The following is a 25727-nucleotide window of genomic DNA, read 5'->3' on the forward strand; positions in this document are numbered from 1 at the left end:
CAGGAGATACCGGTCGCAACTGGAGAGGAGAGCAGAGTGCTTTGCTTCAACTCGAGATGAGGCCTGACTCCCCAGGTGAACCTTGAATGCAACCCTGAGATCACTGTCGCCACTGGAAAGGAACACGGAGTTTCTGGACACAAGTCTAGATGAGGCCTATTTCCCATGCAGTGACTTGCGAGGAATCCCATGGTGCCCATCACAACTCGAAATCAGAACTGACTTCCCTGAGGTAATATGAGCAGGACCCTGAGGTCCACGTCGCAACTTGATAGGAGCCCCAAACTTCCTGCTAAGCCTCGAGGAAAACTATGGGATTCTCCCCTCAACACAAGATGAGGCCCTTTCCCACTGCAGCATCTCGAGAGAAATCCCATGTTCCCTCTTGAGCCTCGAAACGGTACTCAACACCCTTTATGCAACTCAAGAAGTTCCCCGACATACCCCACTCAAGAGGAACACTGATTATCTGGGCCCAACTCAATCTGAGCCCCTTTGCCCCTCCTCATCTCGAGATGAGGGTCGATTCCCCTGCTTCGTCTGGAAAGGAATGCCAACGTCCCTGTCGCCCCTCAAGAGGAGGCTGGTCTCAACTTGAAACTAGAGAGGAACATGGCAGTCTTGCCACAATTCAAAAGACATGGATTTCCCCATCCACTCGAGATAAGGCCTGATTCCCTTGCACCGATTCGAATGGAACCCTGAGCATCAACTCACAACATGAAAGGAGGACTGATACCCTGGTTGCAAATTTGAGAAAAGCCCCAGGTCCCCAGTTCAACTCGACTGGAGGCCTGAAACCTCTTTTACAGCTCGAGAGGAAAGCAGAGTTCTATGCCTCAACACAAGTCGAGACCTGACTCCCTGTTTGAAACTGCAGACACACCCCGAGATTCATGTCAAAACAGGAGAGGAACCCTGAGGTTTCCACCTCAACTCGAGATGAGGCCCTCTTCTATTGCACTCACCCCAGAGGAATCCCGAGAGGCCCCTCATAACGTGAAAGGATTCCTGACTTCCCATAGGCACCATGAGAAGCTCCCTGAGGTCACCGTCGCAACTCGAGGGATCCCAAAGTTTCCTCCCACAAATCGGGAAAGACCTCAAGATTCCCCCTTCAATGCAAATTGAGGCCCTATTCCCCTGCCGTGACTCGAGAAGAATCCCGTGCTTCCCCTCGCAACTCGAAGGCAGACTGGACTTCCCTGGGGCAACACGAGAGGCTCCCTGATTTCCCCATCATAACTCGATAGAAACCCCAAACTTCTCGCCGCAACTCAAGAAAAACCACGAGATTCCCCAGTCCTCACCAGATGAGGCCCTTCTTTTCCTGCAGGACCTAAAGAGCAATCCCGAGTTCCCTCTCAAAGCTCCATAGGAGGCTTGACTCCCTTTAGGCCACTCAAAGGGCTCCAGGAGTACTGGTCGCAACTGGAGAGGAGAGCAGAGTGCTTAGCTTCAACTCAAGACAAGGCTTGACTCCCCAGGTGAACCTTGAATGCAACCCAGAGATCCCTGTCGCCACTGGAGAGGAACACGGAGTTTCTGGACACAAGTCTAGATGAGACCTATTTCCCCTGCAGTGACTTGCATGGAATCCCATGGTGCCCATCACAACTCGAAATGAGACCTGACTTCCCTGAGGTAATACGAGCGGGACCCTGAGGTCCACGTCACAACTTGATAGGAACCCCAAACTTCCCGCCAAGCCTTGAGGGAAACCAAGGGATTCTCCCCTAAACGCGAGATGAGGCCCTTTCCCACTGCAGCATCTCAAGAGAAGTCCCACATTCCCTCTTGAAACTCGAAACGGTACTCGACACCCTTTATGAAACTCAAGAAGTTCCCCGACATACCCATCCCCACTCAAAAGGAACACCGATTTTCCTGGCACACCTCAATCTGAGCCCCTTTGCCCCTCCTCATCTCGAGATGAGGGTCGATTCCTCTGCTTTGTCTAGAAAGGAATCCCGAAGTTCCCGTCGCACCTCAAGAGGAGGCCAGTCTCACATTGAAACTCAACAGGAACCCTCGTGGGTCGTGCCACAATGCCAAAGACACCGATTTCCCCATCCACTTGAGATAAGGCTTATGCCCCTGCACTGATTCCAGTGGAACCCCAAGTATCATGAATAAATATGAATAAACATTAAAACCATTTTCAGTGAAAAATATCCATATAGAAAAGGCCACACAGATCCCATATTCACCATGTCTGCTTTAAATCCATCAAGTTTGCCCAAATCACTGAAAATCTCAGTAATACTCTTAAAAAGAAAAAAAAAATGGATGGGAAGAAAAGATATATTCATACAATTGAACAATTGCTGAAATGTAAGTGGGGCTGTGGATTACATTATACTGTACAAACCATATGATTTCCTGATTTTGGAGATTATGTGCAGGTTTTGCTGGAGCATGCACCCATTTTGGATAAAACACATAGAGTATTTCAGATGATGTGGCAAATGCAAGCACTTTGTCCCATTGCTAGGTGTTTTCTGTACATTTTAAATTCCTAGAAAGTAAATTATGTCTTAAAACAAACAAGTCAATACCGTAAAAGAAAATCAGATTAGACAGGCATGAAACTTTCCTATAGAGGTCAAGACTTACCCAGACGAAGTTCAAGGGAAGCTGTGATTGATGCTCACTGCCCTTGAAGGAGTCCACATGGAATGAAGAAGTACTGTGGGAAGTCTATTAGTAACCACCATGCCTTGGGTCCTCTGGATGACCTGTTGCAGGAGACACAGATTTTACAAAGAAAAGTTTCCCCATAACTTCACAAACAGTTGTTAGACTACATTCAGTAAAGTTGAATAATTTCCAATCAATTTACAATCATATAAAATACTACAACATACAATCCCAGTCAATATACAAAAATCATTTGTGTTTCTATACACTAATAACAATCAGAAACAAAAATTAAGAAAATCCCACTTATTATTGCATCCAAAAGAATAAAACATCTAGCAACAAACTTAATCAAGGACATAAAAGACCAGTAGTCAGAAAGCTAGAAAGCACTAATAAAGAAACCAAAGAAAACACAAATAAACAGAAAACTATTCCACGCTCATGCACTGGAACAATGAGGAATTAAAATGTCCATTCCAACCAAAGCCATCAAGAAATACACTGACTGCAATCACAAAATAATATTCAATGGCCTTTTTCACAGAAATAGAAATATTCCTAATATTAGGCTGCTAATATTGAACAGGACTTTAAACGGCCAAGAAGACTCTGATAAAGAAGAACACAACTGGAGGTATCTTCCTCTCTGACTTCAAACTACATCACGGTCCTGTAGTAACTACCACAGTGAGGAACTGGCAGGAACACAGACACATGGAATCCAGGAAAGAATAGAGAGCCCAGGAATGAACCCACATGTACCTGGTCAGTTCATGAAAATCAAACCAGGAACAAGTGAAGAGGAAAGGACAGTCTTCTTAAGAAACACTGACAGGAAAACTGGCCACCTACTCGGAAGGACATCAGTGAAGGTCATCCTCTAGATCATCTAACAGAAATTAAACAGAAAACCCGCCATTTTGCATATGGAGCTCTTTCCCTCCCTGAGTCCTGAGACGGACCTCCGGTCAGTGCTCAGCTGGACATATGAAACGTTTACTTCATCGTCATTTTTCCCTCTTGCAGCGCCGCCCTGCTGGCGGGCACTGAGGCAACCCCGCTCCTCTCAGCTGGGACGCAGCCCTGTTACCCAGGAGCCCGAGCCCTGAGAGCCCTGAGGAGACAAAACTGCCGCCAGCTGGTCACCGAGCCCAGTCTGAAGGCAAAGCGTCCTGCGCCCGTGGGTCAGAGGGGGTTTTGGCGCCCCCTGCGGGCCACCAGAGAAGAGCGGGCAGCCCCGCGCTCACAGACCTCAGAGGGCTCACCCAGAAGCAGCTCTGCTGTGAGCACTCAGACTGGAAACCCAAACTGAAACGGAGCAAAATAGCTCCATGACCCTCCTCAAAACATGGCTAAGGAACAATCAGAGCCTGTATCAAATGCAGCCATAAAAAGGAACACATTTGAGTCAGTTCTAATGAAGAGGATGAACCTAGAGCGTATTAAACAAGCAAGTCAGTCAGAAAGAGAAAAACATGGAATCGAGAAGGATGGGTCTGATTAATCTGTTCACATAGCAGCAACGGATATGCAGACATAGAGAACAGACTTACGGACAAGGGTGGGGAACAAGAGGGAGAGGGTGAGATGAATGGAGAGAGCAGCATGGATGCATGTACACCAAAATTTGTAAATAGACAACCAGTGGAGATTTGCTGTATGACTCAGGGAACTCAAACTGGGGCTCTACAATAACCTAGCTAGAGAGGTGGGGATGGATGGGATGTGGGAGGGAGATTCAAGAGTGAGGGGACACACGTACACCTATGGTTAATTCATGTGGATGTATGACAAATCAAGCCAATATTGTAAAGCAATGATCAATCAACTAAAAATAAATAACTGTCAAAAAAAAAGTGAAATGAACAGAAACACAAACTTTGCAACTAACACCGTAATTCAATTTAAAAAACTATACAATTTTAGAGAACAACAGAAGATCTACATGACCTTTGGTCTGGTGATGAGTTATAACACACAACAAAAAATCCAACTTACCAAATTAGGAATATAAATTATTTAAAACATTGACTTTTACAATTTTATACATTTACTCTGAGAAGGACCTTATTCAAGAGAAGTAAAAGACAAACTGTTAAATGAACCACTGACCACCCACCCTTGCCAGGCAACAGAGAAGAGAAAACACTTGCAGGAGTCATCTTACAACAGGAGGTCCTAGTAAGGAAAAAGGAACTAACAAGCTACCACCAACCAGGATTCTGGAGAGGTCAAAAAGAGATGGGAGACTGCAGCCCAGAGGTCCTACCAACTTCCCAGGACCCTCCTCGCTGGAATCCATCTCGGCTGAGTGATGTGTGTGCCCCCAGGAAGGACCCTGATTCAGAATGACTGGCAAGAGACAAACCAGAAACTAACCCAATGACCATAAACCCTGAGACGGTGAGCCACGTGGCAGAGCAGTTCTCTCCGTTTCCCTCACCCTCCTGCCTTCCGCCCCGACAGCCCTTCCCAATGAAGTCTCTCGCTTGGACGGCACTCCTCTCCTCAAACAATTTGTTTCCAAATGTCAGACAAGAATCCACTCTCGAGCCCTGGAAGGGATCCTCCTTACTTCATCACAACCACAATCCAGGAGAAAATATCATCCAAATGCTACCTTGTAGAGAAGGCAGTGGCACCCCCTCCAGTATTCTGGCCTCAGAAATCCCAGGGACAGAGACGCTTGGTGGGCTACAGTCCAACAGCAGGGCACTTCTGAGGGGAGGAAACAGTCCCAGGGAAGCTGAGGCGCTTGCCAAAGGCCCCAGAGCTTTGGATGGCACAGCCAGAACTGTGGCTGAGGACTCCCAGTGGCCAGGCCTCTTGATCCTGGCCTCTCTCACCAGGTACATGTGTGGAAAACTAGAATCAAAAATATGCCTGAGGGCTTCCCTGGTGACTCCGTGGTAAAGAATCCGCTTGCCAGTGCTGGAGATGCAGGTGTGATCCTTGCTATGGGAAGATCCCACATGCTATGGAGCCTGTGTGCCACAACTGCTGAGCCTGTGCTCTAGATCCTGGAAGACACAATGCCAAGCTCACATACTGCAACCACTGAAGCCCGTGAGCCTGTGCCCCACAAGAGGAGCCACTGCAGTGAGAAGCCTGCACACCACTAGTTATGGCCCACGCTCACCCAAACTAGGGAAAAGCCCACACACAAAGACCCAACACAGCCAAAAATAAATACAAGTGTTTCCCTTAAAAATGCATATCTGACAAAGAATCTCTACTCAAATTGTCCAAGAACACTAGAGCAAACAAGCCCATTCATAATTGGTAAAGATTGAAATAGACACCTGGCCACGGAGGGTATACTGATAGTAAACTATCCTACAGAAACATACTCAAGATACTGGTGGGATGCATGCACAGCCCCCTTTGTAAGACAGTATGACAGTTTTTTTCAGTAACCACATGGGACAAGCACTGAATTCTATACATGACAAGTGGTGGAAGCCAGGTATCTTACCATTGGAATGGGAAGTTATGGAGAAACAAAAGGAAAGGTTCCAAGATCCATGGAGACATCATCACAAATTACCTTTAACTGAATATGTTCAAAGGTAAGCTGGAATACATGTATATATTTCTGAATATTGTCAGCTGAGCATATTTAGCTCCTACATGTATGTTTTGCATATCATTCTCTAATGAAAGGGAACAGGAAATGTCGCCGGTGGTCTGGTGGTAAAGGATCTGCCTACCAATGCAGGGAACACGGGTTCAATCCCTGGTGCTAGAAGATTCCACATGCCCAGGGGCAACTAAGCCCCCATACAACTACTGAAGTACTTACATGCTCCAGAGCTCAAAGTTCTGCAACCAGAGAAACTGGTGCAAGGAGAATCCATGGCACGGCCACTAGAGGGCAGCGTCTGCTCACTACAACTAGACGTCTAGCAACGAAGACCCAGCATAGTCAAAAATAATTCAATGTTAAAAAAAAAATAAAAGGACAGAAGTTCTTTGAATTAATGACTGAGATTAGGGGTGAGGCAGTACATATATGAGACAGGATAATCTTAAAGTATGAGAAAGTAAAGAAAGTAAAGACAACTATCAAGCTGTCCAAACTGATAAAAATGAATGATTACACAGTTTTATCTGTATACATTAGCAAATAATAATCTGAAAAGGAATTAAAAAAAAAACAATTCCCTTTTAATAATGTCAACATTAATAAAATACTTTGCCATGGATGTAATGAGGATGACAAGACTGGCACACTGGAAATTATACACAATTGCTGAAAAAATATCCTGAATACATGTACAGATATCCCATAGCAATGGAAAGACTTAAGATGGCAATACCATGGAATGCATCTTCAATCTGAAATGAAGATCCAATATGACTTGATCACTCAGAGCTTTTGTGTCATAAGGTTTTCTTAAAGTATAAAAGAGACAGAGAAAGCTGCTGATATAGACTTCAGATGGGTGCAGTAAGAATACCCCCTGCTGGTCTTTAGCCAGATATTATACAGCCACTGCTAAGTCACTTGAGTCGTGTCCGACTCTGTGCGACCCCATAGACGGCAGCCCACTAGGCTTCCCGTCCCTGGGATTCTCCAGGCAAGAACACTGGACTGGGTTACCATTTCCTTCTCCAATGCATGAAAGTGAAAAATGAAAGTGAAGTCGCTCAGTCATGTCCGACACTAGCGACCCCATGGACCAGCCTACCAGGCTCCTCTGTCCTTGGGATTTTCTAGGCAAAAGTACTGGAGTGGGGTGCCATTGCCTTCTCCAATACAGCCACTAGCAGTCTGCTAAGGAAAGAAAGGCAATGTCTCAGAGAATGGCACCACGCCCCTCACCCACAACATGCATTGAGATAACACTGGTAGCAGGTGAGTCATCCTGGGCCATAAAATGATTGACATGAATCTTGAAGAAAGGCAGATTTCCAGGCAAATATATCGTTTCATTAACATAGATTAGGAGAACAAGGTATGAGTAAGACATACTGGTTTGTCAAGTCAGTTCTGAGCCTTTAGGGGGAACCGACCTGAAGACAGAGTCTAGCAGAAATACGTAGTATATTAACATAGCTTAAGACAAGCATTTCCTTACGAAAAAATGCATTGCTTAGCTCAAGTTTTGAGAAAAGTTAAGTTCAGGTGGAGCCATGAATCGTCACGGCAACACAGAATTTTCAGAGAAACATCCTTTTAAATTTGTATGGAGAAGGGGAAAAAATGTAACACTAGTTTGTTTCCTCCGCTGCTTAAGAGACATAGAAAAAAACATCTGACACTTGCAGCCTATTCCCTCTGTCTGGAGACCCCCAGCCTTCCTGCCTATTACCCTCTCAGGGCCTTTAGGAAGCAATACACAAGCTGAAAATAGCATACACGTGGAATGACAAGGGACTCCAAAGAGCCAGAACCATCATGTGAGTCTGCAGTTTTAAGGTCCTCTGGTATGCTGTGCTAAGTCTCTTTAGTCACATCTAACTGTCAGAGCCTGCCAGGCTCCTCTGTCCATGGGAATTTTCCAGGCAAGAATACTGGAGTGGGTTTCCCTGCCCTCCTTCAGGGAATCTTCCCAACCCAGGGATCGGATTCCTGCATTGGCAGGGAGGTTCTTTACCACTAGCACCACCTGGGGCAAAAGTGCCTAAACGGAGATCAGGGAAACCCAGTTAGGAGAAGGGACTCAGAGGAAAGGAAGTGAGGGAAGGAGACTCTTAGTCACACTCAGAGAAACCCGGTAGGTAGTTCTGCAGGTTGAAGAGGGGAGGAAGCAGGCTGGAGCTGTGTAAAAGATGAAAGAGGGAATTAAAGCAGGGGCCCCCAACCTCGAGGATCTAATGCCTGATGATCTGAGGTGGGTTTGATGAAATCATACTAGAAATAAGTGTTTGGTCACTCAGCGGTGTCCAACCCTTTGTAGCCCACCAGGCTCCTCAGTCCATTGAATTCTTCAGGCAAGAATACTGGAGTGGGATGTCATTTCCTTCAGGAGATCTTCCCGACCCAGGGACTGAACCCACGTCTCCTGCACTGCGGGCAGACTCTTTACCAACGGAGCCAACAGGGGGAAAAAAATAGAAAAAGAGTGCACAATAAATGGACTGCACTTGAAACATCCCAAAACCTTCCCCCACCCCTGTCTGTCAAAAAATTGTCTTCCAAAAAACCTCCCGAGGTCAAGGAAGGAACTTCAAGTGTACTTGACTGTCCCAGGTTGCTGGCTTAGGGAGATGCTGAAGCAGGGATGCCCCAAGAGGTAGAACCTCCCTTGCGTGGGGTCCTCAACAGACCTCCGATAGCCTTGGTAATGAAGGGAGAGATTTGTTTCATTTTTTTTTTAATATCCTTGTGGGATAAACTTAAAACTTAGAAATTCTCTTACAGTCTTCCTAATAAAATGTTTTATTTCTTTACTGATATGTGAAGTACCAACTGTGACAATCACTGTTCTAATATACCTCATAGTGTTGCTGACACTATTGGTATAATTATGTGAAACTGAACTTATTCAATAAAAATGATGAAGCATCTGCCCTGTGCCCAGCACTTTCCAAGGATTGGAGAGTACAATGAAAATACTCCATAAGATGCACAGCTGGTAGGCACATTCTTTAAAAAATACTTTTACATTTCCACCAATAGTTTATTCTCAATGTCAACACTTGCCAATTAATGACCATACTGGGTGGGAAGCTCATTAAAAACTCAGGAGCCAGGGTTCCTGGAAGGATATCCCATTCTCTCTTGGACAGTCCTCCACCCTCTCTGGCTCTCAGTTTCCTCATCTGCAAAATCATGGACAACTGACTATAATTCATCCCTGGAACCCAAGTCTATTGAGGGGGAGGGGGAAATATTACTCCAAGGCCTGTATGAGAGACCAGATTGAAAGAAAATATGTCATTGCTGGGTTTTAGTCAGACAGATACAATGAAGGAAGGAGCCCCTGGCCCTGCAGGATTTGCCTAGGGGTCTAGTCTGGGAAATTCTTACACATCAGGAGATGGATCCAAGCTGGATTTCCACCAACAAGAACATCCATACAAAGGACAAGCCTGCATAGCTCTGTGCCCATCAGCCACAGGAAGAGACTGCCTCCAGACAGTCAGCAGTATTTATAAGTGACCTCCTAAGGCCTTCACCAAACTACAGGGGCACTTCTTGGTTTTCTGTTTCCCTCACTTTTCTGACTCTCTTCTTAAAAAAACACACATTTCTTCATAGAATGCCACAGTGGAAGGAAAATAGGCCTTCAATTTTTAGACCTCAATTTGCAAAGAATTTGGAGCTTGTTTTTTTTTTTTTTTTTTTAATTAAAGCACCACATAATTTAAAAATTTTACACATTCTAATTATTCAGTTCCCAAACCCCAAACTTATTGCACAGGGTCCCCATGGAAAGGCCCCCTCTCAGAAGGACAGCCACAGATTCCACCATGAAAGGGCAGCAAGGTGCCCTCCTCCCTTCTTTTTCTGCCTGGGTGGCCACCAGATGTTTAAATCCATCCACCCTACTAAATATCTAGGGTGAAACTGGTGGACCCTTCCCTTTCCCATTCCAGCAGGTGGTCAAGGGCCCACTGGGCTGCAAAGTGGCAGAAGCAGGGCTGGGCCAGCCAGCCAGAGTAAGGGTTATGAAGTCCCCACAGGTGAAATCACCAGGAAGGATAAATCCCTTGGACTTCCAGCAGGCACTAGGCTGCTTTGGAAAACCCACACGGGTCTGAGCTTTATGCGAAGGGGTAAAGCAGTAAAGGCCTTGACCCCAAAGGCGAGGCCTTTCCGCGACCGCCAGGTTAGGGGGCTCCGAGACTGTGCCAATAGAGAGGGTGGAATAGGTAGTTCCCTGCTCCACGGAATCCCAGTTCCCTTACCTGTGGTCCGCACCCCTCCGCTCCGCTCACTGGATGCTGATCCCTGGGGACCCAGGAGTGCACAAAATGGGCCTTCCCAGCCACAATGGTGACCCCTGAAAGCACAACTGTGACCCCCTGCCCCAGACGGCTCCCAGTGCCCCCCCACCCCACCCCAACACGTGCTCCCGGTGCACCCCGCCCCCACGCCCACTTCCAGGAGAGGCACGTGGGCCTCGCTACTGCCCCAGGTGAAACACAAGGACAAGCAAATCCACCCCACAGAGACAATCCAAGATTTTTATCAGCTGATCTGTCTATGATTCAGGGATAAAACTATGACTACAGAAAGGAAAGATGACCTGACCTAGGACCGCCATGATATTCTATAGAACCAGACAAAATTGGTTACAAGGAAACTTCTTTTTTTCTTGGAAACCGTAAAGTTGGTTCTTTTGCATATTCAATTAAAAACAATTAGCTTGTTATAAAGGCCTGCCTAGGGCAACGCTTGAAGTTAATCCTTGCCACAGAATTCAACAACTTCCCTGCTGGCTCAGACGGTAAAGTCTCTGCCTATAATGCGGGAGACCTGGGTCCAATCCCTGGGTCAGGAAGATCTCCTGGAGATGGGAATGGCAACCCACTCTAGTATTCTTGCCACCACCCGCCTCCCCCCACCCTCGCCCCCCACCCCAAAAAAGCGGCTCAAAGAAATTTTTTAAATCTCAGGTGGAAAACTAGAAGATCCCTTGTCTGTCTGTCTGGATTTATGTATGTCTCAGTGTGAGTCTTCTGTTTTTTGATAATATTGCTCAAGTTCTGAGTTCTTATTTAAATGGTCTCAAGAAAAGGAAGCTCTTACAAATCAAACAGTTGGAAATATAAGAAAACATTGACCTATATGAATTTCAGATTCACATAACTGGGAATAGTCAATATTAAATATCTAGTATTTTTTTTGCTACTCTACTATAGACATATCTAAGAGTCATTAACATTAAGCACAAAATTTTCATAGTGCCTAGGTTTAGTGTAAGTTAAAAATTGCTATATTGTTGTATCTGTCACAAGCTTGTCAACAAGAAAATACCTCTAAACAACAACAAAAAAACTAAAAAATGTAAATATGATATGAGCTTTTAGATAAAATATTAACAATAATTATACTCTAAAATTTATATTTTTATAAATATATTATTATTATATTCTAAATTTTTTCTCAACATTGAAACTTTGGTATCTAACACAGCAGCTGCCTCATGGCAGTCACTCAAGAGTCACTTGCTAAAGACTGGACTCAACAATTCCACAAAATGAAGTGTGTACTGATATAATGTCATACATGTCCACACTCCATGTAATATCCATGGACTGGAAACAGTGTAACTACCTATCAACAGGGAACTTGATTAAATACACAGTAAGGCATTAATACAATGGAATACGACACAGCTGTTTAAACCATCGTACATGTCTAGATATAGAAACTTACATGTCTACTTACATGTACCCACTTGTGAACAAAGAAGGGCACAACCACGTGTGCACATTGCAGTGCCACTGGTACCAAAAGTGTGTGTTAGTCACACAGTCGTGTCAACTCTTTGTGACCCCATGGACTGAAGCCCATCAGGCTCCTCTGTCCATGGGATTCTCCAGGCAGGAATATAGGAGTGGGCTGCCATGCCCTTAAAGAAGACAGTGAATCTTGACTGAACTGTTTGTTGGACGAGAATACTCATTGGAAGCTTACAAGAAACTATTAACAGTGGTTATTTGGAGGGTAGGTGGGAACTGGGTGGATGGGTGTCAGAGGTGAGAGAAAAAAACTCTACTGACTACCATTTTACACTTTCAGATTTGGGAATCCACATGAACATGGTTTATAACTCAGTACATGAATTTTTAAGTGCTCTGTGGCCAGAACACAGTAAATTCTGTTGAATGAATTACAACACACATAAGAGCTTCCCCATCATTTGTTCCCCTCTCCACCACCTACCCTGTCACCATTGCTCCCACTGCCACTGCCCTGGGAAGATACAGGAAGCTTTTTAAAAGTTTCATCATCTTTAAGTTTTAAAACCATACTTTCTAACTATCCATTTATAGTCATAAACCCCTCCATCACTCTTTACAACTGACAAAGTGCTTTCAAACCTATGATCTAACTGGGTCCTTAGGACAACCTGAGACAGTTTATATGTTTTGAAAGTGAAAGTCGCTCAGTGGTGTCCGACTCTTTGTGACACCATGGACTATAGAGTTCATGGAATTCTCCAGGCCAGGATACTGGAGAGGATAGCCTTTCCCTTCTCCAGGGGATTTGCCAACCCAAGGATCGAACCCAGGTCTCTTGCACTGCAGGGGGATTCTTTACTAGTTGAGCCACAAGGGAAGCCCAAGAATACTGGAGTGGGTAGCCTATCCCTTCTCCAGCAGATCTTCCTGACCCAGGAATCAAACTGGGGTCTCCTGCATTGCAGGCAGATTTTTTACCAACTGAGCTATCAGGGAAGGAGAAAACTGAAGTTTTGGGAAATTAAGGGTTCTGCCTGAGGTCATGCCTCTGAAAATGGCACAGCCAATCCTGATTGCCTGATGAGGATGGCACCTCCCTCGCCATCCTTCCCAACTCTAAAAAGGGGAAAAAGAAAGATGACAGGAGGTCTTCCACAGATTTTATGTCAGTCCCATGACACTTTAGGTTGGATTGATGTATGTGTGGGTCAGTCTGGGTCATGGTCCCGGGGGACAGGACTTGCTGAGAGAGGAAAACAGCCAACTTTTGTTTTGATTGTTACACTCACCCAGCAGGGAAGGAAAAAAGGAAAAGAAAATGTTCTTGGCTGGCGTGGAGAGAACCCTGCCAGAAAATGGGATGGATGCTCTAACTTGCCAAAGACATCCCCAGAGGCCGCATTAACAACATGATACTGAACCAGAGAGATGCTGAACAGTTAGGAGTGCTGCTGATTCCCTGGCAACTTTTGAAAGCAAGCATATGTTTCCACTGACTGAAGCAAGGGGCGGGTGGGTGGGGGGAGGGGGGAGTGGTGGGATGTCTAAGGATGGAATTAGAGAATGGGAGGATTTGACTGCTGAGGACGGAGTTGCAGGTTGTCCTGGGTATGTATCACAAAAAGTTTCCCTACATCAGCTTTTCCTCTGGTTCAATTTCTTAACCTCCAGATTGATCCTAGAGTCCTGGATTCATGTGATGCTGCAAGAGAATGAGAAGGAGGAGATGCACCCTTCACGACCATGATCTAAACACACTGTTCAAGATGACTGGGGACTTAGAGAAGAGCAGCAGCAACAGTGGAAATGATGAGAATTCATCAGTGTGCCCCCTAAATTCATCATCATCTAAGACACAGCATGTGATATAGGGAAATTGTGTTATGTGCACTGTCCAGAGCCATTCATAATGGTCTCAGAACAAATGAAGGATTCACATGTTCCCATTAACAAGAGTCTAACTGGAATAAAAAGGTGACCCAAACAAGCTCCTCTGACCCCATCTAAGATGGAAGACCCATCACCTTAGGAAAAACAGACTGTTTGTGTTGTAACATGATTTATTTACCCTGCATAGGAGAGAAAGCAGGATACTCATCTTCACACAGAAAAAGCAGAGAGGACTTCCCTGGTGGCACAGTGGATAGGAATCCATCTGCCAGAGCAGGGACATTGTTTCAATCCCTCGTCCAGGAAGATTCCACAAGCTGCAGATCAACTAGGCCCGTGTGCCAAAACTAGTGAGCCCACAACCCACAACTACTGAAGCCCATGTGCTCAGAGCCTGTGCTCTGCGACGAGGGAAGCTACTGCAATAAGAAGCCTGTGCACTGCAACAAAGAGTAGCCCTTGCTTGCCATAACTAGAGAAAAGCCCTCATGGCATCAAAGATCCAGCACAACTGAACATAAGTTTTGTTTGTTTGTTTGTTTGCTTGCTTTTAAGGCAGATAATTTTAGTTTTAGTTTTTTTTTTTTTTTCAAGAAAGGAACAAGTAACTGTCCATAACTCTTCATCTAATTCTGACACCTTCAATTCACAACAATTTTAATCACTGCAGAGAAAGTAAAAATTTCTCAAGGAATATCATAAAATATAAATGCTAGCACCTTAGTTTTATTTTAAACCTAAATTCTCAAATGAACTAGCTAATTTAACTCAGCTCTGATGTGGTACCTTTCAAAGTGGGCAGAAGGAGCCAACATGTGATACATACAAAGTCCATCAACACCTCAATTTGGCTCTGCAGCAGCTCAGCAACCTGGAACAATTAATTCTCTTCTCCAAAAGCTTCTGACTCAGTGCAAACACACATACCCACCCTCTGTTATCTAAGAAACCAGGATGATGAAAGGGAAAAGGAATTCTCCCCAAGATCAACATCTGACCACCCAAAATAGGACTGCCTTCACATTAAATCAATTTTCCACAGTCCCATTGTTCTATTTGTTTCAAATGATGGAAAATCTAATTGCAGTAAATGTTAATAGCTTTATTCTGTGACCACAGGGCTAATCAGCTATATTTCTAAAGAGTTTGGGGCTCAGCTGTGAGGAATTTTTGGATCAATATCTGATCTCTTGACATCAATGTACTATTACCAAGGATTTAGGACATGAAGCAAAAATCCAACAAAATGGAGAACCACAGGACCAAGACTAAAAAGATTTAATTTGAACATGCTATGGTCTGACCTAGGCTGGGGATCTCAGGCTTATACTTGGTGGGTCCAGTTCAATGTGGAATGGGCGCTGGCACAGATTAAGAGTCGGGTAGGAAAGAAAAAAAAAAAAAAAGAGTGTGGCAGAGGGAAAGAAAGGTGCTTAGATCCATGTGGGGAGTGAAATATATGACAAGCACTCAGAAAATTTTGGCAAATCTTGAAGAGGGGTCAGGGAGTTGAGAACTGTAAGTAGGGCAGGCCTAAGGAAGGAACCCTGGGTAATGTATGGAAAGGAAGAATCAACACTTTTCCTCAGTCAGATGTACTTGCCCACGATGAGAACAGTTTCTATGCAAAGAACATGAAGAAAGCCTCCAGGTGCCATGGAGGCCTGGGCAGGAGGTTTGGAAGAACAAGGCCACTCCCCTAGGCCCACCCACCAGACAAGAGAAAGACAGCACCCCCACCCAGGGCACCACAGATGGGGGAAAGAAGGAAACCACCTAATACATGCACATTGCTTCATTAACCCACATCAGAACTGTCTCCTGTGGTCTGTCACATGGTCCTATAAACACCTTGGTGGGAGACTGGGAGCGATGGGCCATGGCCTCCCTGCTCCCCTGGCTCAGTTGCAACAATGCCACTGCACAGAGAAAGCGATAGTCCTCGAAATATCCCCACAACTCAGGCATCTGCCTCAGACTGAAAGATGCCTTTTCTATCTTCATGCCCAGAGTGATTTGGATCCTTCTGTTCCATGGGAACTAGATCCTGCCACTAAGGGTTTGCATGCTGCAACTGAAGATCCTGCATGCTGCAAGGAAGACTGAAGATCCCACATGCCACAACCAAGACCCAGCAGGGCCAAGTGAAAACATACATAAGTATTTGAAATCAACAACAGAAGTAGTCATAACAGTTCAGTGTATTGAGTGCTTACTCTCAAACACCTCACTAAAGGCTTTTCCTATTGACATTCCCTACATAGTTAAATCATGTCACATCCACCCTAAGATACAGATGTTACAATGGCTTCCAATTTACAGAAGAGGAAACTGAGGCACAGCATGCCAACCTTCAGATCATCTTGTCCCCTCACTCTGGGGACAAGAAGGTTCCTCACTCTGAGGAACCTCATGCCACACAGTACAGCTTGAGGACTCCAGAGTTTATGAGCAGCACTTGTCAACTTCTGGGAGAGCTGTGGAGAGGGTGAAAAATACTTCTTGATCTGGACTTTGGAAGAGGACTCTTGACTCCCTTGCTCACAACATTCATATGAGTCATAGCTATCTTGTTATTTTGCTGTAGCACAAGGTATAGCCATTTCTTACCCTAGTGTCTTCTTGGACCTCCCAGTCACTGGAGAAAGTTGCCAGCTGCTGTCCTTGTGAACAGTTTGAAAACTGGAAAAGGCTAGGAAACATCCTTCTGTTCTCTTGAGTGTCTGGAAAGATGGCATCTTGGAAATTGACTCCATGAGGCAAGAGGTTATAGTTCTCATCCATCCTAATGGAAAAAAAGGAGGCAAGAGCTGTAGACTGGACAGCCATGGGGTGTACCATCTTGAATCGAGAGTCAACAGAAGACTGTGACAATGTTGCCAGTTATACAACGTCTTTTTTATTTTTTAAGTAGAGTTTAATTACAATATTGTGCTAATTTCTGCTGTAAAGTGACTCAGTTATACATATACATACATTTTTTAAATATTTTTTCCATTATGGTTTATCCCAGGAGATTGGATATGGTTCCCTCTGCTAAGGTAGGACCTTGTTGTTTATTCCAAATGTAACATCTGCCATTTGCATCTGCCAATCCCAAACACCCAGTCCATCCATCTTCCTCCCTCCATTGCCCTTGGCAACCACAAGTTAATTCTCTGAATCCATGAGTCTGTTTCTGTTTTGTAAATAGGTTCATTCATGTCATATTTTACATTCCACATATAAGTGATATAATATGGTATTTATTATTCTCTTTGTGACTTACTCCGCTTAGTATAACTATCTCTATTTCTGTCCATGTTGCTGCAAATGGCATTCTTTCTTTCTTGTTATGGCTGAGTAATATTCATATATATGTACCACATTTTCTTTAATCATTCAACTATCAAGGGACATTTAGGCTGTTTCCATATCTTGGCTGTTGGGAATAGTGCTGCTATGAACATGGGGGTGCATGTATGTTCCTGAATTAGAGTTTTGTCCGGGGATATGCCCACGAGGGGGACTGCTGGGTCATATGGTGGACCTATGAATTTTCTGAGGATCCCCCATACTGTTTTCCATAGTGGCTACCCCAACTTACATTCCCACCAACAGTGTAGGAGGGTTCCCCTTTCATCACACTCTCTCCAACATTTGCTATTTGTTCTGTTTTTGATGATAGCCATTCTGCCTGATAGGAGATGGTACCTGGCTGCAGCTTTTATTTGCATTTGTCTAAGAATTAATGACACTGAGTATATTTTTATGTGTCTACTGGCCATCTGCATGTTTTCTTTGGAGAAATGTCTATTAAGGTTTTCTGCACATTTTTTGATTGTTTTTGTTGTTGTTGTTGTTGAATTGTATGGTCTGTATATTTGAAATTAAGCCCTGGTCTATTGCATCATTTGCAAATATTTTCTCCCATTCTTTAGGTTGTCTTTTTTTTTTTTCTTTTTATGGTTTTCTTTGCTGTGCAGAAACTTGTAAGTTTGATCCAGTCCCCTTTGTTCATATTTGGTTTTATTTCTATGACCTTGGGAGACTGACCTAAGGAAAAAAAAAAGGTCCAATTTATATCAGAGAACATTTTGGTCATGTTCTCTTCTAGGAGTTTTATGGCATCATGTCTTATGTTTAAGTCTTTAAACCATTGTGAGATATTTTTGTGCAGTGTGAGAGCATATTCTATCTTCACTGATTTACATGGAGCTTCCAATTACACATCTACATGGCTCACATTAGAGGAGTCACTCTCTCTGACTGTTTCTCTACCTCACACTGCATGTATCTATCCTTAAGTTTTTCAAAACATGTGAATTGGGGGATGGGTGCGGGTGAACATTTGTGTATCTCCCAAGCCGCCTTCCTTCTCCTAGTGGAGTGCTCCTTGTTTCCCAGGCAAAGGAAAGCCAATTGGAATGACCCAAGATTCAAGTCCTATCACTGCTACTTATCTCTTGTTTGACACACAACAGATTTCTTAAATTCTCTAAGCTTAAATGTACAATCTATAAAACGAGGATGAAATCAGCATCCTTCTTTGTTTAATGGTGGTGTAAAGAGTGCATTTTTTTAATTTGGAAAATAAAGTTTTCTTGTTGAATAGTTTTAGAGCTGGTTTCCCTAAATAAAGACATGTAAAAATCTAAGTTTCTCCATATCAAGAAGGTACTACCTCATTCCTTGCCAGTTTTATTTAGAAACTGTACTTCTCCAGTATTTTTTTTTTAATTCAACTTAATCTGGCTAAACCACCCAAGCAAACAAAAAGCACGCCATGTATTCTAAACTTAGATATTCTGGCATTAATATGGAAAACAGGTGTTACCATGAGCTTATGGACGCCCCTCTGTGGAACCTGTCTTCTTTCTCAGTGATGTGAAATCTCAAGAGCTCAAAGTTAGTCTGCAGACCAAGGTCATGGCCATTCCAAATACCCTTAATGCTATGCCACATACTGGGAAGATGGGACTTATTGTCCAATCACTATCTGTTAGATTCCATTTTGAGGTTCCTTCCAGTTCCTCTGTATCAGCCTCCTCCTCAAACTGGAGAGAACCAATGCATTAGGGTTCCACCTGCTGTTTTGTATTGCAAACTTCACTTGAGCCCATAACCTGAACCCTTATCTACATGCATTTCGTCGTGACCACATGACAAACTTTCATGGAACTTCACAAGATTCCAGGAGTCTCCCAACAGACAAGGCCTGGTCTAATTCACCTCTCTGTTCTTCACAGCCCTGTGAGCACCTTCCCAATCCCTTAATGCCCCCGCCCCCAGGCCCTTCCTCTATAAATTTTTGCTATTTGGAAGAGCCTGGCATTGAGGTCTGCTGGCAGCTGATATGAGCGAATCTGAGTGAAACAAGAGGACAGCTGGGCTGCATTCCACACCAGTCCCCTCTTGGCATTTAAGCAGGTGTGCAGGATTGAGTAACTACACATTTCTCATCTAACCTGCACAAGGTGTTCTGCATCAGTTACTAGGATTTAATCTCAACCAACCTTGTTTGGCACATTATGAAGGTGAGGCTCTTGAGGTTCTCGACAAGGTCAGTAACTTGCTCAAAATGACAGGAGAATGGAGCCAGAATTCCAACAACCATCTGATTCCAAAGATTGGTTTTGACCACTGTCCATCCAAACAACACCCACGGCATCCACTTTAAAATATAGCTTTCCTTCTCTATAAGGATTCCACCTCAATTAGGGTTCCACTTTCTTATTTCAAATTCCAGGAGATGCCATCGCCTGAACACTTATCCACAGGGATCTCATCTGCACCACAGACCAACTTGCATGGAACGCAACCAGAGAGGGCTCCTGTCCGATTGCCCTTCATACTCCTGAGAGCACTGTGACCAGGGCCTTCTTCCCCTATTACCCCCCACATAAACCTCTGCTATTGAAAATGGGCTCTTTGTTGCTGGAAACCACCTTGAGCTTTGGCCTGAAACAGTCTTCCCTGGTTAAGCACGGGAGCCATCCCTGTTTTTCCAACAGTGTTAGCCAGAGGCACCCAAGATCTCTGTAGACTCAACGTGAGGAACACCAAAGAGCAGAAAATGGGAAGGAGACCAGGGCATCACTTAACATCGCCCAGACAGGATTCTGGAGGAGTTCCTGAGCCTGCTGGGGATAAAGGTACCTCTGCTGGCCATGCCAAGTGGCCGAAGGGATGGTATGGGCGAGAGTTGGCAGGCTCACCTGAGGAAGAAGAAATAGGAGTAATCCTGGACCACAGTGTGGAAGTAACAGGAGAAGTAGCCCAGGCCGGTGAGGTTGAGTCTGGAGCCCCCAGGCACCTCGAGCATGCTGCCCCATGCCTGGTCGCACAGCATCTCGATCTCAGCAGAGTAGAAGAGCCCTGTGTCGCTGACCTCATACTACCAGGGCAGGTAGTTGTACAGGCCGTGTACTTCCTCGTGCAGCGCCAGCACCTTGGTGTGCACGATGATCTCGGCCAGCTCCGCTAGGCAGCCCTCGCTCAGGGGTCTCCACTAGGAGGGCAGCTGGCAGCCACCGGCGGCCTCCAGCCCGCCGGCCAGGCAGAGCGCGGGAAGCCGCAGCGGGCGCAGCATGCCGGCGGCGAGGGCGGGCGGCGGGAGCCGCCGGGTTGGCTCTGCGCCCCAGGCGCGCTACCCGCGGCGCATGGCCAGGGGAGGGGGGGAGCCCCGCGGCGGGAGCGAGAGCGTTGGGGAACCCGAAGTGCCAGGCCCCACCAGCGGGAGGCGAAGCCCTGGGACCTGGCTCCACGCACCTCTGCGGAAGCTCAGCGTGCTGCTCCCTCCTCCGCCTGGATCCTCCTGTGGGGCCTCGCTTGGGAGGCTTTTAAAAGGGCACAGAGAGAGCCGGCCACCGCCGCCTCCTGCCCCTCGTGGCTGGGGCGTGGGCGGCAGCGGGAGGGGCGGAGGCGGGAAGCCGTCCAGTGGCGCGGGGTGCTGGGGAGACAGCGCAGTCGGCGCTGGACCGGGAGCCCCCCGGCCGAACTCGGTGTTTGCGCCAGCGCAGAGGTCCGCGGCCGAAAAGTCAGTGTGGGGAGACGCGGCCCAGCCCTCTTCCGGAGCCCTGCGCACCGACCAGGTGGAAGCTTTGCAGGCACAAAGCGCGCTCCAGACATGGCCTTCTTAGAATGATTGCCGTCAATTGTCATGAGTACTCAGCGTACGTTTTTGTATTTTCTGAGTAGTTCATTTACACTCAAATGGCACAGAAATCTAACTTTACCGTCTCAGAGTTTACCTTGGAAATTCTGTGTGATCTAATAAACTTTTCCGAATCTCTCTCTCCCTTTCCATCTCTTATGTTTTAACGATGCTCTTAGGAAAGCCTTCAACATCTGAAAAGCCAAAGCCACATTGCTTGGATTTTCCTACAGCTACATGGTCTCATGATTAACCTCATTCCTACTTTCAGATTCTGAACACCCTACACCTGAGAAATAGATTCAGAAGTTCGAAAGAGCTTTTCACAAGTCAATGAGTGACTCTGAAGAGACCTAAACTCTACAGTTAAATCTTTATTTCTAAATTAGGCAGTTCCTTTTATCTCCCAATTGCCTTTATTATTCTTCATGTAGTAAGAAAAAAAGAGATTATTTATAAGTATAAATATTTTGTATAGTCAAAACATCATATATATGAAATAGCATGGATACAATATACATATCATCATACATATGTCACACATACTATATTTACAATAAGCTGATATGCAAAACTGCTGTAAATTGGAAGGCTCTTTGTTCTGCAAGCATCTTATTAACCAGGCTTTCTGCAAGTTTAAGTCTTAGAACTCAGCCAAAGTCTTCTCTGATTGAAAGAAAAAGTTCTTAGGAAATTCGGAAAGTAAAGGTAAGGAGAAAATTGGGGTGGGGGGAGAGAGAAAATTCCAAGGCCTCACATCCAGTGACAACCAAATCTTCCTGAGATCCCCAAGTCTTCAGTTAGGACAATTAAATTCATGCATGCTTCTTGTGGCAGGGTAGAAATCCAGATGGCGTGAGGCAGGGACTCAGGAGGAAGAAGCCATGAGCAGCATGGTCTCAGGGAACCAGAAGACCCTGGGAAGGCTTTGGGCATGCCTTGAAGTGAAATGGCCAGGACTCCAGCCAGTGTGGCCCAGATTCTGAGGGAATGAAGGCTAAAGATCTATGGGGTCACACCAATCCAGAATCCAACCGGTGACTCAATGGACAGATGTGTGCTTAATCGCTCAGTCATGTCCTACTCTTTGTGACCCCAGGGACTGTAGCCTCCCAGGCACCTCTGTTCATGGGATTCTCCAGGCAAGAGTACTGGAGTGGGTTGCCATGCCCTCCTTCAGGGGATCTTCCCAACCCAGAGATCAAACCCAGATCTCCCACATTGCAGGCAGATTCTTTACCGTATGAGCCACCAGGGAAGCTGTGACTCAATGGGCCAGATTCTTAGTCCTACAAAATCATCTGTGTTGGAAGAGGAAAGAAGTAAGAGTAAGAGCTCCTCACGGACAATAACTATCCTCTACATAGCTGAAAGTCATCCTGAAGCCTTGATTAATTCTGTAAAAAACAGTTATATTGAGGGAAGCAAGTGGACAGTAGTCCTGATGGTATATGACTCCTCCCGACAACCCCACCACCACCACGGGAGATGGTAGAGTTAAATTTTTCCCACAAGGAGAAATGGCATTTGAGGATGGCATCAGACATGCTACGTTAGGACTGCCCATTTGTCTCTCCTTCAATATATGAGTTAAAATGTTTCATAACGTCTTAGTCTGTTCAGGGTGCCATGGCAAAATACCACAGCCTGATGGGGCTTAAATAACAGACATTTATTTCCCACAGTGGTGGAGGCTGGAAGTCCAAGATCAGGGTGTCAATGGGATTGGTTCCAGGCTAGTAAACGGCCACCTTTCCTCTGTGTCCCCACATGGCCTGTCTTTTTTGTACATGTAGAGAGACAGAAATGTCTGGCCCTTCTAAGGACACCAGGCCTCTCAGATTAGACCACACTCTTGTGACCTTATTTAACCTTAATCACTTCCCTAAAGGTGCCATCTCCAAATACAGTCTCATTGGGGGTTAAAACTTGAACATAAAAATTCAGGGCAGAGAGGAGGGGATGTGAACAAGGGACAGAATTCAATCCATAACAGTCATTTAGCAGGTGTTCTGCAGGTTTGTAGAGAAAGGGGATATAAAATGGTTTATATTTCTGGCATGCTAACTTAGAGCAAGCATTGCCAAATTATAATATTAACAATAACAACTGCTAACATTTATTCACTGCTTATTCAAAAGCAGAGACATTACTTTGCCAACAAATGTTCATCTAGTCAAGGCTATGGTTTTTCCTGTGGTCATGTATGGATGTGAGAGTTGGACTGTGAAGAAGGCTGAGCGCTGAAGAATTGATGCTTTGGAACTGTGGTGTTGGAGAAGACTCTTGAGAGTCCCTTGGACTGCAAGGAGATCCAACCAGTCCATTCTGAAGGAGATCAGCCCTGGGATTTCTTTGGAAGAAATGATGCTGAGGCTGAAACTCCAGTACTTTGGCCACCTCATGCGAAGAGTTGACTCATTGGAAAAGACTCTGATGCTGGGAGGGATTGGGGGCAGGAGGAGAAGGGGATGACAGAGGATGAGATGGCTGGATGGCATCACTGACTCGATGGATGTGAGTCTGAGTGAACTCCGGGAGTTGGTGATGGACAGGGAGGCCTGGCGTGCTGTGATTCATGGGGTCGCAAATAGTCAGACACGACTGAGTGACTGATCTGATCTGATCTGATTCACTGCTTACTATGTGCCAAGCACTATTGTAACATATTGCCTATGTTATTGTAATGAATGCTCCAAACACTCAAAATGGACACTGTTACCATCCTCAGGTTAGAGACAGGGGACTTAGGTATGGAAAGGTTAATTGACTTACCCAGGATCACATAGCCAGAAAGGAACTGAGCCAGGATTCAAACACAAGCATCAGATTTCAGAGTTCATGTTCTTAACTACAGCATTAAAATATGGACAAAACAAGCAATGTTTTAAAGGCACAGGTGGGCCCTTTATCAAGAAACAAGTAGAGGGGACTTCCCTGGTGGTCTGTGGCTAAGACTCCATGCTCCAAATTCAGGGAACCCAGGTTCAATCCCTGATCCAGGAACTATATCCCACATGTGACAACTAAAACCCGGTGCAGCCAAATAAATAAATGAATATTTAAAAAGAAGCTGAGTTTATAAATAGTAATAACCTTTGAAGAATCACCAGTGATGGCTAAATGAGGGAGTAACCAGACTAACTAATTTTGTTTTCACCAGCAGCCCTGCTCTATTTTAAGTTAAGTTTATTTTAAATTAGTGCTGTAACTTATGCAGACAAGAGAATAAGGAAGTGTTTTTTTGTTGGTTTTTTTGTTGTTGTTTTTTAATTGTATCTAGTGCTTCAGAGGGCTGGAAAAAGTTTTTCTGTTTCTGCAGACCTGAAGAACCTGATTATTCTTTCCATTTAGATGAACAAATAAATAAAAATCAGTATACACAACTGATGTCTCTCTTGTTGTATAAACTGGACAGAATCAAAACTCTTCCAGTACTACCCAGAATGCATTTTCCAGATGCAGGGGCCTATGAGGGTTGTCCTTCTCCTGGATTCTTCACAGACACATCAGTCATGTTTTTGCTTCTTTAGAAGGTCTGCCAAAGTGCCTTCCTGATTGGGGTTGTTCACCTGGAGCCCTGGACATATGTGAGTATCCCCTGGTGAGCAGCTCCCCTTTGGGGACCAAGATCTTCAAGGAAACAGAGCTCAAGGAAGCCAGGATGGGAAGCAAAAATTCTACAACTGGGTTGTGGGTTCATTGGTGAAATAAGCTGCTTCCACCCCTTAATAACAAGACCCATATGTTCTGGCTGTGGGGGGTAAGATAGCATCATTATGCTTAAAATATACACTATGTCCTTCACAGCATGCACAACACCCTTTAAGATTGCACCCCACCCTTTCAGGATGTTGACTCCCATCTGACACACTTGAGTCTTCATTAGCTGTCACACTGTCTCAGTAAGCTTTCAAAATTTGCCCAGTTGTTTCTAGGTGATGCTGTCCTCGGTAAAACCAGTTAATTCCACAGCCAAGGGCACATTGCTGTATTCCCTTTGCCATCAAAGAAGAAATGCTATGAAAATCACTGATCAGAAGCAATGCTACAGGAAGTACCATGATGCTCGAAAATGGGTTCTGTGGACAGAGTTCCTGGAAGAAGCACTGTGGGGCAGGAAAGGCAGATCGACACCTAGAGTGTATCTACTCCAGTGAGGACAAGTCTCCGCTCCCTGCAAGATGGAAGAGGTTCAGTGTAGTCACTTTAGTCATTTCAGTCGCTTGGTTGTGACTGACTCTTTGCAACCTCATGGACTGCAGCACGCCAGGCTTCCCTGTTCATCACCAACTCCCAGAGCTTGCTCAGACTCGTGTCCATTGAGTCAGTGATGACATCCAAACATCTCATCCTCTGTCATCCCCCTTTCCTCCTGCCTTCAATCCTTCCCAGCATCAGGGTCTTTGCAAATGAGTAAGTTCTTCACATCAGGTGGCCAAAGTATTGGAGCTTCAGGATCATTTCTTCCAATGAATATTCAGGACTGATTTCCTTTAGGATTTACTGGTTTGGTCTCTTTGCAATCCAAGGGACTCTCAAGGGTCTTCTGCAACACCACAGTTCAAAAGCATCAATTCTTTGGTTCTTAGCCTTCTTTATGGTCGAACTCTCACATCCATGCATGAATACTGGAAAAACCAAAGCTGTGACTAGATGGGCCTTTGTCAGCCAAGTAATGTATCTGCTTTTTAATATG

General features: G+C 45.1%; 2 pseudogenes; both read right to left on the bottom strand.

Annotated features, from left to right (window-relative positions):
• LOC123333370 overlaps window positions 1-25727 on the bottom strand; it is a 105043-nt pseudogene that overhangs the window by 48812 nt on the left and 30504 nt on the right.
• On the bottom strand, window positions 15023-21339 carry LOC123333369 (annotated as a pseudogene).

The sequence above is a fragment of the Bubalus bubalis genome, chromosome 4 (assembly GCF_019923935.1).
Source record: "Bubalus bubalis isolate 160015118507 breed Murrah chromosome 4, NDDB_SH_1, whole genome shotgun sequence".
NCBI lineage: Eukaryota > Metazoa > Chordata > Mammalia > Artiodactyla > Bovidae > Bubalus > Bubalus bubalis.